Raw genomic sequence first — 16,496 nt, 5'->3', positions numbered from 1 at the left:
ATGCAATACTTCAGAGGCTAATGGTGTTTAGGAACTACTGTGTCTGAAAGGAGACACAGAAGAGAGACTCTCACTAACTGGAATGATGGGATAATTGCACAGTGCAGGAGGATTTGCTATAGTTCAGAAGAAAATCCAGTATTATTGCCACTGGCAAGAGACTTGAGATACTTGAGAGAGAAATGTATAGCTTCACACCATTCCAAGAATAGGTTTGTGCTCATACAGCTGAATTACACTTTGGGTATGTTCCCTCTCCCTTTTTCACTCCAGAAGGAAAATACATGTGATATTCCATGCATTGCATGCATTCCCTTTTCTGATAAAAGTATTTATTTTCCCTCTCTTCTGTGGAAAATTCAGTGAATTGGCAATAGAATTGGATCCTTGGTAAAAATGGATCAATTGCATGTTTTCTTTTTCCCAGATTTGCTGAGGATTTGTCAGTGCTCTCTTCTGATTATACTTAATATGTGTAAGTCCTGGAGAAAAAGCAATTATGTTAAAGGTGCTTTGTACCTCTAGAAAATTCATCTTGCCTTGGAAGTACAAACTTTGGTTACTCAGCAGAGTTTATGCAATCATTGCAAGCCTCATCTTCAAGTGTCTGCATTCACACCATGCTTGCTACACTGCCCTGGTATAGCTGTGAAAGGAGCTCCTTCTTTTCCCTCATCTAACCTCAATACAAACAAGATCTAAGTTACGAATGTGATTATTAACTATACGTTACAATTCATTAAATATTCTGAATTCTGGAGGGGGAACAAATGAAATTCATCATTAGCAATTGAGTTTTAGAGTGAGTGTGTATGGATGCATGGGAATATGTATGCTAGAAGAAATTTATGCAGATTAAATCCATTAGCAATTTTTTGCACACCTCATTAGGCAAAATATTAAATCCTACTTAGCTCTTCTACTGCTCTCATTAGACAATTTAAACTATACTGTTCCATACCACGGAAAGAATAAACCAGTCCCTGGTGTGGTGTCCCACAAGTGAATTCTCAATTCACAGCTGTCATACCAGCTCCTTGGGCTCATCATGTTGCCTCAGTGTACTGTGGCACTGCTCAGTCTGCTGAGAGAGCCTGGCAAACCCAGAGGGGCTCTCTGGAAAACAAGTGGGTTTTATTCTCACACGCTGTCCAGGCTCTCTGGCACCATAAGTGGCTTAAGACATGTGTGCAGCTCTGTGCTGCATGTTAAAAACACTTCCCAGGGATGATTGTTGGAAAACAATCCCCTTGTCAGAAAATACAAAATTATCCGAAAGTTGAAGTTTTCTTTCTGATGATGGCACTCTTGTTAGACTTTTTAATGGAATAATTTATTGGGTTGATATTGGATTATCTGGTGTGGCTACAACTGTGTCAGAGGCTATGGGTTAACCATAACTTTAAGGCAGTTTAAGTCAATGCCACTGCTTTGGGAAGTGTTCCTGCCCTGACCTGCAGCTTATTCCTGTCCTCCATCATGTGCTTATGCTGGCACAGAAATGGACAAGAAAGGGTGACAAATTGGATAAAATTATCCTGGCAAAATGGGGCTGAATTAATTTTGATACAGCTAGGTTTGCTGGGCTGGTTCACTATCTAACCTTGCAAATACTCCAACACAAAAGAAGGAAAGAAAGTAGAGACAGAGACTGAGAGTAGAGATAGGGAGGATAAAAAAGTGCTTCTTTTAACTGCACTTGTCTTATAGCAGTTAAGGTTTCCATGATACTGTGGCAACAATATAATCAGCAGATCAAAGGAAGCTCTATAATGTAAAGTTGAACAAAAGTAGGTGGAAAACTTTATAGAGTTTGATAGCAAGAATTTGTCTTTATTTTTGCAGGGAAAGGGGAAGAAATAGGGTTTCCTCTTGTTAATTCATTTACACACAGCAAGAGGTATGAAGGAAAGTACAAGCTAATATTATAACAGTCTATTCGGAGTGAAAGTCCAAAAAGTATGGCAAGACTTTCATAATCCTTTCTTTTCCTGACAAGAGAACTTATTTGACTACTTTCTGATTTTGAGACTGAAAAGTGCTAAATATCTTTCATTCCATGCCCAAACCATTTTGTGCAATGCAAGCCTCCACAGTTTAAAAGCACAGAGCTCTCTTAACTAGGAGATAGCAGAGTTAGAAGAAAAAATTCTCAGCTGAGTACTCAAGGTTGAGGTCCAATTAACTTTTCTTTCTTATTTAGAAGTGAAAATGCAGTAGAGTCAGAAAACATTGACAAAGGCACTTCCTCTCCACGTACAGTATTAGAGCAGTATTTAACTTTCAAACTAGGTTAACAGTATTTTTAGCTTCTGTCCTCTCCTTACTTCTTGCAGATGCCGGAGCAGGTAGAATTTCCATTTTTACCTCGCTCTGGAAGCAGCAGTGTATAAGAGAACAGCTGAATTCTTGCAGCGCCACATGTAGTGTTCTTTGCTGCCTTTGATCATTTGTCATTTTGATCATTACAGTCTGAACAAAGTAGTTAATTGATCCTTTCTCATCGCCTCCTCCATGGCCTGCCTGCTACCAGCTTTGGTCATTTCCTTTATATTCAGAAATGTACAGGAAATAGTCCTGCAGGTCTTTGCACAAGTGGGTGTGCCTGTCATTCTGCTGTGAAAGGAGTGTTCCTGGCACCTTGCTCACTTGGTCAGGAATGCTTTGGAGACTCACCAGGGCGTAGGTTGTACCTCATTATGTTTTCTGTAGCCAGTAGGTGCACCTTGCATGCTGAGAGGAAGGGCCAGAAGAAGGCATTGGCAGACAGGAAGATTTTGAACAAAGGCTCCTGAAGCCTATATCCTCTGTTCAGTCCCACAAAAGCTGATCCCATGTGGGATGTATGAAAGTGGCCAAGCAGAGGTTCGTGCTCTTATTGGCTTTGTGTAGACTTATGAGGGCTATGGTTCCCAGGTATCCTAGTAAAACTGGGACAGTCTGGACAATGTGGAAGCAATTCCAGTAATTTCTGTATGAGTACAGCTTGTACTGTCCCCACCCCACATGAGGGAAAGGGGCTGCTGGCTGCTTCTGACAGTGTGGGTCACTGGCACATAGGCTGGAAAAGATAAGGGCCCTTTGAAGAGATCTTAAGAATGGAATTTAACCTTCTAAACAGAAAATGTAATTTTCTTGTTTTTCTGTGTCATCTGGCAATCCAAACAGGGTTAGTATCTCCCTCAGCTGTTGCATGCTCTCTAGTTTCCCTGGCCTTACCAAAGAGAATTCTGTCAGATGGCATATGAGCAAGCGCTCATGGCACAGAACAGGCCCTCAATTGCATTTGAATCTGGGGATGGAAAAGGAGAGAGGAGGAAGCAGTAATCTCGCTTTGTGTCAGGATTACCTTTTCTCCCACACCATAACCCGTTCCAAATCCCTTTGTTAAATCATGAATACATTGTATGCTAAGCCAATAATTTCTCCTATTATACTTTACATGCAATTCTTCAAATTCAAAGGTCACCAGCCAGACATGTAAAATGACTTCATGAACGACTTCAGCTCGTTAATCATGCCTCAGTGTTGCAGTGCCTCTCTTCTGTTCATTAGAATAACGTTTCTTTGCACTTTATGGCAAACCATCATTATAATATAGAACAAGGACAACAGAATGTGAAAGACTTTTTTTAATGAGACTTCATAGCTGCTCATGGTGGGACTCCTCATCCTGTTTGCTCTTGAAAGAGCTGTCTGACAAAGGTTCAGGATTTTACCTGATGAAGAGAGCCAGAAAGAATTTCACAGGAGAAACTGTCAATGAGCTTACAGAAAACTGCATAAACTTGGCTGCCCTGTCAGCTGAGCTGTCAGTCTTCAAACAAACGCAGAGAGAAAATCTTTAATTGTACTCGCCACACACAAGACATTTTATGCTGTATCATTGTCATTTGCAGTTGTTCTTAACTCACAGAGAAAAAGCGGCAGCTCAGGATCCCCGGGATCTTGAGTGGACTCTGGACTCAATAAGGAGAGACTCTGTACTTTAATAATTACCAAATACTAAGAAAAATAAACTGTTAATTAGAACTTCTAACACTCAGTTGCATCATCAATGCTCTTGCTGTTATTTTATTATTCTACTCCTTACCCTGAATATACCAAAGATTTGGAATTGCTACAGTAGTGCTGGACTCAGACAGCTAATTTAAATCTCTCTTAATAAATATTTTAAGAGATGTTAATAATATTTTAGAATCTTTCTTCTTTAGCTGGAATAATGAAATTGCAAAAATGGCTTATAAAGTTTTGTGGCTGTTCATTTTTAATTAAAATGTTCTTCCCTGTTTTCCCTCAGGAGTGGAGCGACCTTAAGCACTAGAAAAGGATACCAAGGTTCCTCAGGAAAAGTACCAGTCTGACTATTGCCCACATTCATTTCCTGTCTGAGGCCAGTCCAGGTGCTCCCAACAGAAAATACTTACAAATCCAGGCTCTAATCTTGTCCTCATGACAAATTTTCAGCTTCCTTTGGAGGCAAATGCAGTTTTAATTCATATGAGAGGCAGCATCAGAACAGTTCTGTAATATGCAGATAGAGGAGTAATAATGATGAGATATACTTATTTTATTGCCAGCCTCAAGAGATAAAATTGAACTTTACAATCAATAGATTTGTGAGGTGTTTGAAAATGATTTTTGTTCTTTCCCCCGCCATCTGTTTGTTCTTTATTGCCTGTCTCCAATGTTTTTGATATACTCTAGATGTTACTTTCCAATATACCTTTCATCTCCTATATATTTATTAATTTCTTTGTGTAATTTCCCAATACTTTCTTCTTCATCCCTGAGTCTGTTTCATACCTGTGAACTCAGTATGTGTCCCTAGTTACTAGATCCTGAAGCAGGTTTCACCCTAGGCTTTAACAGCTTTCTCCTCAGCTTTGCTGCTATTTTGTGCCTGCAACTCCCTTGAAGTTCTGTATGTCCATCTTTTTCTTCCTCACTGGCCAAGGTCTCTTTCACATGGATACTTTCTGGGCCTAAGGCAAAAAACCCTGGTTTTTTCAAGCCTGAAGTGAGCAAGAAGCTCTTTCCTCCCCCAAATATTTTTGTCATCACTGGGTGAAGCAATAGAGGTATTGAAATAAAACTAACTGTTTAAAGTATAAAATATGGTTACTGAACTGTTCAGGAGCTCCTTTCTTCAGCTGCTCTTCTCCAAATCATCACCCTCCTTTTTGCTGTATCTCATAGACTATTTTCCATCTTTCTCTCTGATAGGCCAAGAAAAGGCTCTTTTTATTTTTTCTTGTAATCTCTCGTCCTCTTTCCCTTGTGTTGCTCTGATCTGCTTTGTCAAGTGATCAAAGTCCCTGTACAGGTGAGCTGTTGCTTAGTTACCACCTGCTTGGAATTCACTCTTGAAAAATTGCTTTGTCTTGAGAAGTAGCCATAGCTTTGTTCCTTGGTGCTCCATTTAAATGGATGATCAAAGTTTATCAGCCTGCTCTATTAGCTCTGTGTTCTCTGCAAAACTTTTTCTTGTCACTTGTATGGATTTTAGGTCAATCTGGAGGAAAAAAGAGATGGAAGAGAAGGCAAGAATGCTCTGCAGTTTAGAGGGAGTGTTTGCCAGAAGGCAATCTTGCAGGGAAACAAAGTACATAGTCTCCAGCACCAAACAGTCTGAACACAGCCAAATAAATCCAAAAGGCAGTGAAGATATTTTAGTGTTGGGTGGCTGCTGACTGAGGGGAGAAGTGAAAAGCAGTGACTGCCACTGCATGGGAATTTCTGTTGGGAAGAGTAGGAGCCTGGGGGAGGATTTAGCAAGTGCTGCATATTTCTCTCTCAAACTAGCAAGAAGTAAATTGTCACTGTACTACTGCTCAGGTCCAGAGCTGTATTTCCCCTATTTAGGAAATATAAATACTGATTTGTGTGACTGATAAATTCTTCTGGTATCTGAATATAGAATATATGCTTTTCTTGCACTTCTTTTGTAGACTAGAGCTATATTTTATGAGCTAGAGCAATTTTCCTGAGTGGCACTTAAATATTAACTTCAACTAGCACACTTCACAATGCCAAGTAAGTTCTCATACTTTCTTGTGTCTGTTCACCAAGACTGTTTTTATGTTAGTTCCACCTATGTCAAGTTCCTATAGTCACAGCACTTACTGTATTACCTTAATCCTAGAAACATACACCAGTAAACTTGTAGAGAAGCTAAGGTTGAAAGGGGCCTTTGGAGATTCAACCACTCCTGCTCAAAGCAGGGATTTAGGGATGTGTCCAGTGGAGTTTTAAATAGATCCAATAAGGAAGAATCCACAAACAATCTGGACAATTAATTTCGATTTTTGTTTATATTAATAATTTAAAAAAAATTCTTTTAAAGTGGAATTTTCAGTTTGTGTTTCTTGCCTCTGATCCTTCCCTATGTACTGGCTCAATCTCCTTTTCTTCCCATCAGTAACTTACACATGCTGCTAAAATTTGAATTAATGCAAGCATATGCAAATCAAGGGGATGATTCTGAGGGTCAGGAAAATGTGCTGTGGGTAGAGTATTATCCAGTTTCTACATGACAGCGGTTGTAGGGAAATGAAAGCCGAAGCATCATAGAAAAAAACAAGTTACAACTGAGATTTGACCAATCTTGGTACACTTGATTCTGGTTCAGCTGAGCGAGATTCTTTCCTTGCTATCTAGATATTTTTTTTTTTGAGAAGAGGAGATTGTAGAGGTTTCACTGCAGTGTTAACATCATAGCTTCTGTTGTTCAATATCCACTGCTGTTCACTTTTTTTTATGATGTTTTAATTTTCCTAACAATGAGGTAGTATTAAGTATTTTTGTTATTAATTCTTTTGCACAGGTAAAATGTCAGCATAAAAGCAGCTACTGGGGAGATCAAGGCTGGAAAGGATCAAACATTAGGAATGTAGTTTTTATATTTCTGACAATTTGTCAAAAATTACTAGGGTCTCTGTTGTATAAAGGCATTACAGATTTTTGAAGAACAAACAGTTTTGAAGAAGTATTAAAAGAGATTTAAGTTAGAAGCAAGATTATTGATTTGATATGCAGGGTGGAAAGCAGGTGGGAAAAATGAATAAAAATGAGAGCAATTTATGAAACCTAAGCATGTAGAAATTCAAATAAAGGGCCTGATCCTGTGTCAAGGACCAAATGGTGGTGGTACTACTGATTTAAAAAGCACACTGAATCAGGTCCTATTCTGTTTAGAACAGTAGGGAGAGGTCTATTTTCCTCCATAGTGCTGCTTTTCTTTCTGTCTCTTACAGGGACTCTTAGAACAAGTGTCAAGGCAAGCTTTCACATTGAGCGTTTATATATTAAATTTAGTTTTTATGAAGCAGTTAGACTGTTACATGTTCCATATCTCATAATATGGGATAGTTTCTGTTAATTGCTAGGCTGTGAATAACCAACTCAAATACTTTCATTTTTAACATATGACAATAAAAGAAAGATACTTTTTGACTCCTGTTATCTTTGTTGCTAATAGCTGAGAGCCTTGCAGAGTTTAAAAATATCAAACCTTGAACAGCTTTTCTCTGAAAAAGCTCTAAGGCATGCAATTTGTTTGCCAGCTGATGCTTGCTAGATTGAAGAACAACAACAAAACTTCCAGCCCTGAAGTTAATTATGTATTTAGTTAACATTTTTATAATCTATTGTTACCATCATATTTTGTGTGATATGTCAATGTATGTGCTAAAAGTGTGAATTTAACTAAGGAAAGCCTTTCTGACTTCTGGCAGAAAGTGTAACTCCTCTTTTTCTGAATCTGCACTGTGCCAAAGGGACAGGACCATAACATTTTTTGTAAGCAGAGTTCTGACTGCCTGGTCCTGGAGACAGGTGTCATACCTGGAGATCAAATCCAGCTTTTGTGAAGCATGTGTGTGACTGGGGAGGATTTCCCGTTGTTCAGGAGAGGATGCTCTTGCATTGGCATCCTGCCCACTGTATAGTCCCATTTTCTGTTCCATTCTGCCAGTTCCAGTTGGCTGCACATCTACTAGAGCTACATAATTTTCCAGTTTTCTCTGGTCACAGGGTTTTGTAACTGGAAACAAGTCAAAGTAGTGAAGTGCTCAAACAGCAAGAGAAGGGGATTTTTTATTTTGTATGGATGTCCCTGCTTTTCTTTTCTAGAAGTTAAAGACTGTTTGTCATTCACTTCCCTTCAGCTTTCTCCCTGACTTGAAATATATCTGGACAAGACCTGTGTGTATTTAAATGTATGTAACCTCACACTGTCAGCCTCTCAGAAAAGAAGAAATTAAACAGAACAAAATCTCTGATGATTAACTGTCACTATCTTTAGTGATTCACTTCTGATGACAAAGGGTGAAGCAGCTTGGTTTCCCGTGTTTTGCTTCCACTTTTTACAAGGTAATTACCTCCCCAGTAAAGGCAGCTGAGCTCCAAGACTGAGTTTCCTACCAGGTTCTGAAAAATCTGCGCTTCAAAAGTTATCATTGGGCACCAGGTTCCAGGACTCAGAGATGCACCTTTGTTCCTGGTTTACAGGAACAAAGGTAGTTCTTGTGCTCAATTCCTGGGTGACAGTGCAAATTTATTCATAGGAAGCTACTGTGTTTTCATATGAGAGCTATAGGAACTCATGAGGGATGCCTTCCAACATCCAACTTGTCCATACACAAGGTAAAAACATGAAAAAATGTGGTGGACTGTATTCAATCAGTAATGAGTAGATTTTTTTTTTTCACTACAGATTTTCTGGGTCATTAAATATTTTGTCCACTTCAGATAAAGGACTGATATTCACAGTATTGTCTTCAGTATGTTTTCAGCAAAACTAGTTTTATTAGCTATTTAAATATTGTTAATAATTTCCAGCAGAAGAATTAAGAATATGTCTCATCCAATGTAGAATTAAAAGTAATTTTGTTGACAGTTAATTCTTATATCAGCCTATGTACCTGTGATATTTTGAAAACATAAAACCTAACAACAGTTTCAAAGAAAAATTATATTTGTTTGGACTTTTAGTCTAAATTCTATTACAAGTATTTCACAGAACTTGACAGTTCAATATGCCAAGTTACAGAATGAGAGATAATGCTGCAGATAATGCATATTTTTATATACATGGGACCTATAGTTCTCAGTATGGGATTCTGGATAGAAATCTTGTGTTTCTATGAACCCCAGGGATGCATGCACACATCAGATGGGCTGTTTCCTTCTTCCCAGAAATAGTGCATAGACTCATGACTGGTGTCCTACAAACCCAGGACTGAATATTGTACATTAAACTATACTTATAACAGTGATTTGCAGAGACAGAGTCATAAATGCAGATCCTGAGTTTCTGAGCTAAGTTTTTTTTGTTAAAAGTTCTACACAAACCAGGGATGTGAACCTCTCTTGGAGGAATTATTGACTTTATGCTGAATCTATGATTGTTCTGCTCTCAGCACAAGTTAGGGGAGTCTCAGTCAAGCTGAGAATTGATAAAGGAGAGCAAAATGTTTTTCTGCCTCACCAGTGTTCTCCCCTCCTTGGCTGCCTCTGCAGTTCGTGGGGGTGTGAGCTCATCCATTTGTACACCAATGGAAAGATTCCCTGCCCCCAGGGAGTGGAAGAAATCCATAAGAGTTCTATTTTGGCTCTTCACACTGCTCAAGGGCAGAATTTCAAATACAAAACAATGCTGCTTACTTTTTTTAAGACTAGTAAATAAAGGTCTGTATTGTAATTTTGTTTTATCCACAGAAGTGTTGAAATTTCAACATAAGCCCAAGAAAAGGATTCTAAAGCTTTTCCATTCTGACAACTCTCTACAGGTTGTACTGTGGCAGTGAACATGAATATATAGATATATAATCAAATTTCTAGGAAGCCTATGAATAGGGAAAGATGAAGTATTGGTATCACCTGTTTCAATGTATTAAGTCTGTATTTCTGGTTTTGTATTTTTTCTGAAGAACTCTCATAAGGATGATTTCTTGATGCCTGTGCTCTGCACACAGAAAGGCAGTTATCAAGGACAGAATAATTATCTGGAGCCTGTTACAATGCTGACTCCCAAATTTGAAACTAAGTGTATTCATGAACAATTGACTGAGGACTCCCTTGCTCTGTTGAACCAGGAGAAAGAGTAGGAGAAGCCATGAAAATAATAATTACCTTTTCCATCCTTAGTGTGGAGGAGATTTCAGAGACAGGAGAGCTTCCAGGCTCAGTGTCTCTCTGTCCTCTCAGTGTCTGATAGCATGGATCCCAATTAATGTCAATTCTGAACGTGACTTTTAAGATGTGAATTCTTTTCCACACAAAGCTGGATAAAATACAATATTATATTCTTTCATATAGGTCATCTAAACAGCTGTTGAATTGTTGAAGCTTCCAGCCACTGCTGATCTGAGTCAGGTCTGAACTGATGACCTGCTGATGAAAAGCTAGAGCCAGATTTCAGTCCCCTGAGTCATTTAGACTGCCTGCAAATGCATAATTAACATTTAAGATGCAAGTCTTTTTTTAGTAGCGGGAGATGAGGGATGAAGGTGGCCAGTGTTTAATAATCTCAACCGTCCTGATATAACACTGTCAAGAAAATGTCTGTATGGCTGGGAAGTGCTAACTTTGGTGTTAGAAAGGAAAAACATTGAGCTACAAGTCAATCAGTATTTTACTGAAATAAATTTCAACACTTCATTTTCACTGTTTGTTAGAGGATTAGAAGAGAGAGCCATGGGGTAGTTAGGACACTCATCTGAAGTATTGGAAATTTATTCAGTTCACTTACTTAAGGTCCCCCATATCTTAGGAAAGGCCTTGCAAACACTCTTACATTTTGTGTAAGAGATTAGGAGACACCATTCTCCTACATAGCTGTGTATATTTAAAAAATCCTGAGTTCATCCTTGTGTGGAATCGTGCTTTTGGTTCTAATTGAGGGTATTTTTTCCAGGAGGACCACAAACCTTATGCTGTTTATGAGCAAAGATGTACTGTAGTGAGCTTATCAATGCCTTTCCAAAACAGTGTTCACTGCATCAAGCAAAGTTCACTTTGAAATTTGCAGTGAAGGAATTTCTGTAGCATCTTTTGTGAGACTTTCTCATAGGTGAACAGATTTCAGTGTTTTTGTTGTTTTTGCTGCTATATTTTCTCTTAATATAATCCTAAGACTCCTGATTATATACACCAAATAATTTGCCCTATTTTTTTAATGTGTTTACAGACTTCTATACCTGCAGATTTTCCTCACAAGTCACCAACAGTAATGGCAGTCAACAAAGGCCAAAGTAAGTTATAATCCAATTTTAAACAGGAAGACACATATAGTGATGTTAGGATAAATGAGAGGCTGTGGAAGACTTGGTGTTTACACTGCTCAAACCCCTCCCAACCCGAAAAGGACTGCCTGCTTTATTAGCTTCTTTTAGATAGAACTTTTCAGGTTGAAGTTGTAATTAAACTGGAAAGATTCTTCAGCAGGGATACGATGGCAAATGTTTTTGAGTGAAGTTGTGTCTGTCAGGCTGCGGTTTCCAGCTGGCAAGGTGCTGTGTTTGTGATGAGCCTGTGCAAATGAACTCTGCTTGCTCTTACTTGACTTTATGAAGAGGAAGATTTGCAGTCCTTCTGCGGCGTCACTGAACTCAGAGTGCTGGCATATGTGTTGAAAAGGCTTCAGATTGCTTCTGGAGGGAGTGGGGTGAGATTATCCTACCTGTTAAACATGGCAGTAGAGCTGCTATCAATGGGTGGAAATATCTGCTCCCCAGGAGAGGAGCCAAGGAGGAAGAGGAGCTCTAAGTTGGAGTAGGAATGAAAAGTTTGATCTAGTGAAATGCTAGCATTGCCTGAGTGTTTTGCAACTTGATTTGCAAGGAGTAGGAGGAGTTGGTTTATAAACAGTTTTCTTGAGCCCTTTGATTCAGCTTACATTATTTGTGTAGGGCCTTCCCCAACCAACAGCCTGCTTCCTGGCTGTGTGTGAGGAACAGGGCAGAAAATAAGGCATCACTGCAAGTGGCTTCCTCACTGCTTCAATTATTGAAAAGCCTTTTTCTAATTTTTGTCTTGAATTTATTCACAATCTTTTTGCTTGCATTTGATCCATTGGCACAATTGTTCATTAAATTAGAGTGCTCTTCTCTGTGATACTTTTCTCCCCTCGTGTAGAGAGAGCCATCAACTTCCCCTCAGCCTTCATTTTGCTGGACTGAGTGAGAGGAGTTCCTTTATTAACCTCTTTCAAGCTCTCCATTCACCTTCTCAGTCTAATGCCCTTTCTGACACTTTTCCATCCAAAGTTCAACTTTTTAAACAAAGGTCATGATCAGTATTATAGATAATATTCCAGATAAGACTTTATTTTCCTTTTTCTCACAAAGAAAGATTATTCACTTTATAGTCTGAAAGTAGTCTTACTGAGAATGTCAGGATTTCACACAGGTCAGAGAGAAGTCTCCCTACTTATTAGAGCTTTAGATATACCCTTCTTCACTTTGTCTTCTGATTTCAGTTACTCGTGATAACATGCACAAATATTTTTTTCACCTCTAGGAACAAAAGCAAAATAAAAATTATTAATTTGTGAAGGATCATTCTTTCCAATCTTTTATGCTATGCGAGATGAAAAACACATGTACTAATCTTCTTAATGGAAAATAGAAAGTAGCTATCCACGATCAATAATAAGCAAAGCAAACAAATTTATTTAAAAACATATTTTAAAATAATTGCAACATTTTAAACACATATTGCGAAGTGCTCAGTTCATTGTTTTCTGTATGGACAAATGCTAAGTTTTCACAATCATTTATTTTTAGTAAAACTAGTGTTATTGAGACATACATGACTTATGTACCTAGAATTAAGAAGAATACAGCTTTTAAGGGCATTGTATATTGCTTTCAAAATGTCCTATTTTGCTATGAAAGCTAAAGAAATATAGCTCCCCACTTTTTTCATTATAGGTCATACTAGTGGAGGTAAATCATATGGAAGTGAGTCAAAAATAACTGTAGAATTTCATAGAATTACTTGTGATATAAGATACAGCTCCCTGAGTGATGTTCTACCTCTACTGAAATCTATGGGGTTTTCCCCTGACATGACAAGAGAGATTTTTCAACCTAAGTGTGTCATAATTGAAGTTTATGGCTGCTTGCTGCGACAGGCAAAGTCCCCACATTTAATTTATTTACCTTATATTAAAAAAAATACTCTTTCCTCATTTAAATGCCTAACCAAGAACAGTTAAGACTTGCATAAAAGAGAGACAAATACGGTGTTCACACTGTAGCAAAGACGATAGGCATACCAGAATACATGTGGGAAAAGGCTGAATTGGAAAATAAAGGTGCAGTTGCATGAACAGCTAATGTAGTTTTTACTTACATGGTAAGAAAGTCAATAATAATAACCTCCAGATGGATTGTTAATGAATTACTGTGTATTTGCAACATCAGTGGAATATTTTTAATATGTCTGCTCCTGAGAAGTCAGGCCCAGGGCAGGCCAGCACTGAGTCTTTGCTTCATTTTCATGTTTGAGGGGAAGGACTTTGGCAGACAGTGCTAGGTAGGGATGGGGTGAAGGGTTGTGCCAGTGGTCTGGGAGTTGGACTTATGTGATGCCGAGTTGTCTCGTTACAGTCACAGCAGCAAGAATTAAACATGTTCTGGTTGGTTTTATATTTTTTCCTCTGATGGTAGAAGCTTTTTTTCTCTTAATTATATTATGTTTTATTATATATTCCACTTGTGAGGGAGAGGTCTGGACAGTAAATGAATGTAGAGGGAAAAGATTCAGGCCACACAACATAATTTGTGTAAATTGAAAAAAAAAATCTCTTAATACCAGGCTTTTTCAAGGCAGTATTTATATAATGTCAATCATTTCTATCAGAGATAGAGTGAAGTGATTTCAGGTACACTTGCAAGTGCATCCTTATTTTTGCCAACCAGCCTTATGTCAGTCTAGATTGTTTCTGAAGTGAAGCCTAAACTACAAAATACTAGAAAAGTATCCTTCTCTTCTTATCCTTTCTAGAAAAAGACTAGCGTCTGAGAATCTTTAATGCTTATTAATAGGAAAAAGATATTAAATATAGTCTTCACCTTCATGTCCTGACTGCAGTGGAAAAAGGTCAGTGCTGAGCTGCAGAGCTGACACTGCATATTACACTATTATGCTGTAAACAACTGTACACAGGTTTACTTGAAAATTGTAGTTTGCTACTTGAAGGAGAAAATTTAATGGCAGTAAGAAGAAGCAGACATCAGGTAGCAATTCCTTCTATTTGTTCTCTTTTATATTGGATGTATTTCCCCCATGCCCATATTTCAAATAGCAGTAGAAGGAACCATAGGTAGAAAAACATGGACATCATGTCCCTTCCAGGTTACACCTAAATATTTGTGTACAAGATGAAAGGGCCAAAGAGGGAGCCATCACTGATTTTCTGCAGTTAGCTTCATTTAAAATGAAGCTTCCCTGTGTAGAGAAAAGCTCACCTGACACCGAAAAACTATTTCTTCTAGAAATAAGTCTGGGTCTTTTTAAAGTACTTTTGGTTAATGAAAACTACTATCAAAGAATTTCAGACAAAGAATTGGATTAAACATGAATTAGACTGTGAATGTGTATAACCTAGTCTCATATAATTGCAAGAAATAAATGGGAAAAAATGAAGACACAACACCCAATGACCTCGTCACCTTCTAGAGGATGTTTAAAGCAAACTCTCTGCCAAGATTTCTTGCAAAATTTGTGCAGCCAATGCAATACCACTGGCTTCAGCAATGGTGAAACACTAGTGCTGTCTGAATCATCTAAATTGCTTTGCAGGAGTGTAGGAAACATACTGATTAAGCCCTTACAGGCTTTCAGCATTGGCATTGCCCTAGTTGGTGGAATTAAAAGACACAATAGGTTGTAGAAAATGTAGTCTGGTGCAGCTTTTCAGTGTTAAAGCAAATTTGGACAAGACAAACTCTGGTTTCTAGGCAAGGAGTTTAATGCATCATTGTGCTAGCCAGCCAAGAGAAAGAGAAGTAATGATTTCTGGGCTGCAAGCACATGTTGCCAGGTCCTGCTGAGCTTTTTGTACTCCAACACCTCCTCTCACCTCAGCAAGTCCTCCTCAGGTCTGTTCCCAGTCCTCTCTCATCCCTGCCTGTGCATTGGCATTGCCTGATCCCAGGTGCAGGACCCTGGCCCTGTTGAACTGCGTGAGGTTATCCCAGGTGCACCTCTCAAGCCTCTCAGTCCCCTGGCTGACACCTCTTCCCTCCAGTGTCACCTGCCCTGCACAGCTTGGTGTGGTTGGCTCTGGGATGCCAGTAAGATCCCTGCCCTGCGTGTGTGTCTTTAGCTCTTATTGTTTATTCCCTGAGCCATGTGCATTTGCACAGTCATTTAAGTTGGGGCCCTTATGAAGGTGATCTAGTGGCTGGAGTTCCTTTGTGCTGTCCTTCACATGATCTCCTGTTGATCTGCAATCCCTTTCAAGGCTCTGGGTATCTCTATCGGTGGAATTGGATCAGTCTGGTGGGAGTTGGATGGACTGAGTTCTCAATTTCAAAATTCAACTTCTTTCTAGAGAGGTTTAAATTTAGCTAACAATCTACTGTTGCTTGAGTTAATATAGTTCACCAGAACCTACAAGAGATTTCTCTACCAGATTAAAGACATATGGAGGATATGGCCCAGATTTGCCCAGTCTGAGCAAGGGGATGCCCGGCCATTGGAGTTAGGATTGGATGTGTGGGTTGCTCTGTTATAGGTATACAGCATACAGGCTGGGATTAAGTCATACAACATTTTAGAAGTTCATTATTTATCCAGGTTAGAAGTTCTGCCTGTAGTTATGGGGGAGAAGTAAGTACTTTCAGAAGGTAATTAACATGACCTTAGCACAAAGATCTGCAGTAGCATACTTGACTCTGGAGGTCTCTCTCTTGTTCTCTTTTGCCCTGTCCCTCTCTCTGTTAACTTTTGGGGCAACTACAAAACTGGTAAGCTCAGGTTCCTAAATCTTAGTCAAATTTAATTATCTGACATGTTACTTTAGAGAACTTAAATTTGGTGTGTATGTCATCAATCACTTCTTGAATTATAGTGTCTTGGGATCAACTGAATAGAAATCTTTACTTTTCCTGAAGTTATGTCAGATTTTTGACATAACTTTTAAGAATTCTTTCTTCCCTTGAGCATTTCCTTTTATTTAAGATTGCCCACCAAACTACTAATTGGACTGTATTTCATTTGTTTAGCTTATTCTTGTACAGACACATTGATATCAACAACATTTGCTCTACTATTTGAATTTGCATAATGATGTATGCATGAGATTTGTAAGCCTATTATGCAATAATAAGCGTTGTATTTCCATAATTATGTCATAAGCAATTCTGCCATGAGTAGTGTCAGTGAAGTCAAATAGGAATGACATTACAGTCATAAAACATGAGAAAAACACTTGTCTGCAATAATATTGTAATGACCTTACAGCTTCTGATGCCCCGAGTGAA

The sequence above is a fragment of the Sylvia atricapilla genome, chromosome 12 (genome assembly GCF_009819655.1).
Source record: "Sylvia atricapilla isolate bSylAtr1 chromosome 12, bSylAtr1.pri, whole genome shotgun sequence".
Taxonomy (NCBI): Eukaryota; Metazoa; Chordata; class Aves; order Passeriformes; family Sylviidae; genus Sylvia; species Sylvia atricapilla.
The sequence above is the reverse complement of the archived record's forward strand: the minus strand, read 5'-3'. Positions refer to the sequence as shown.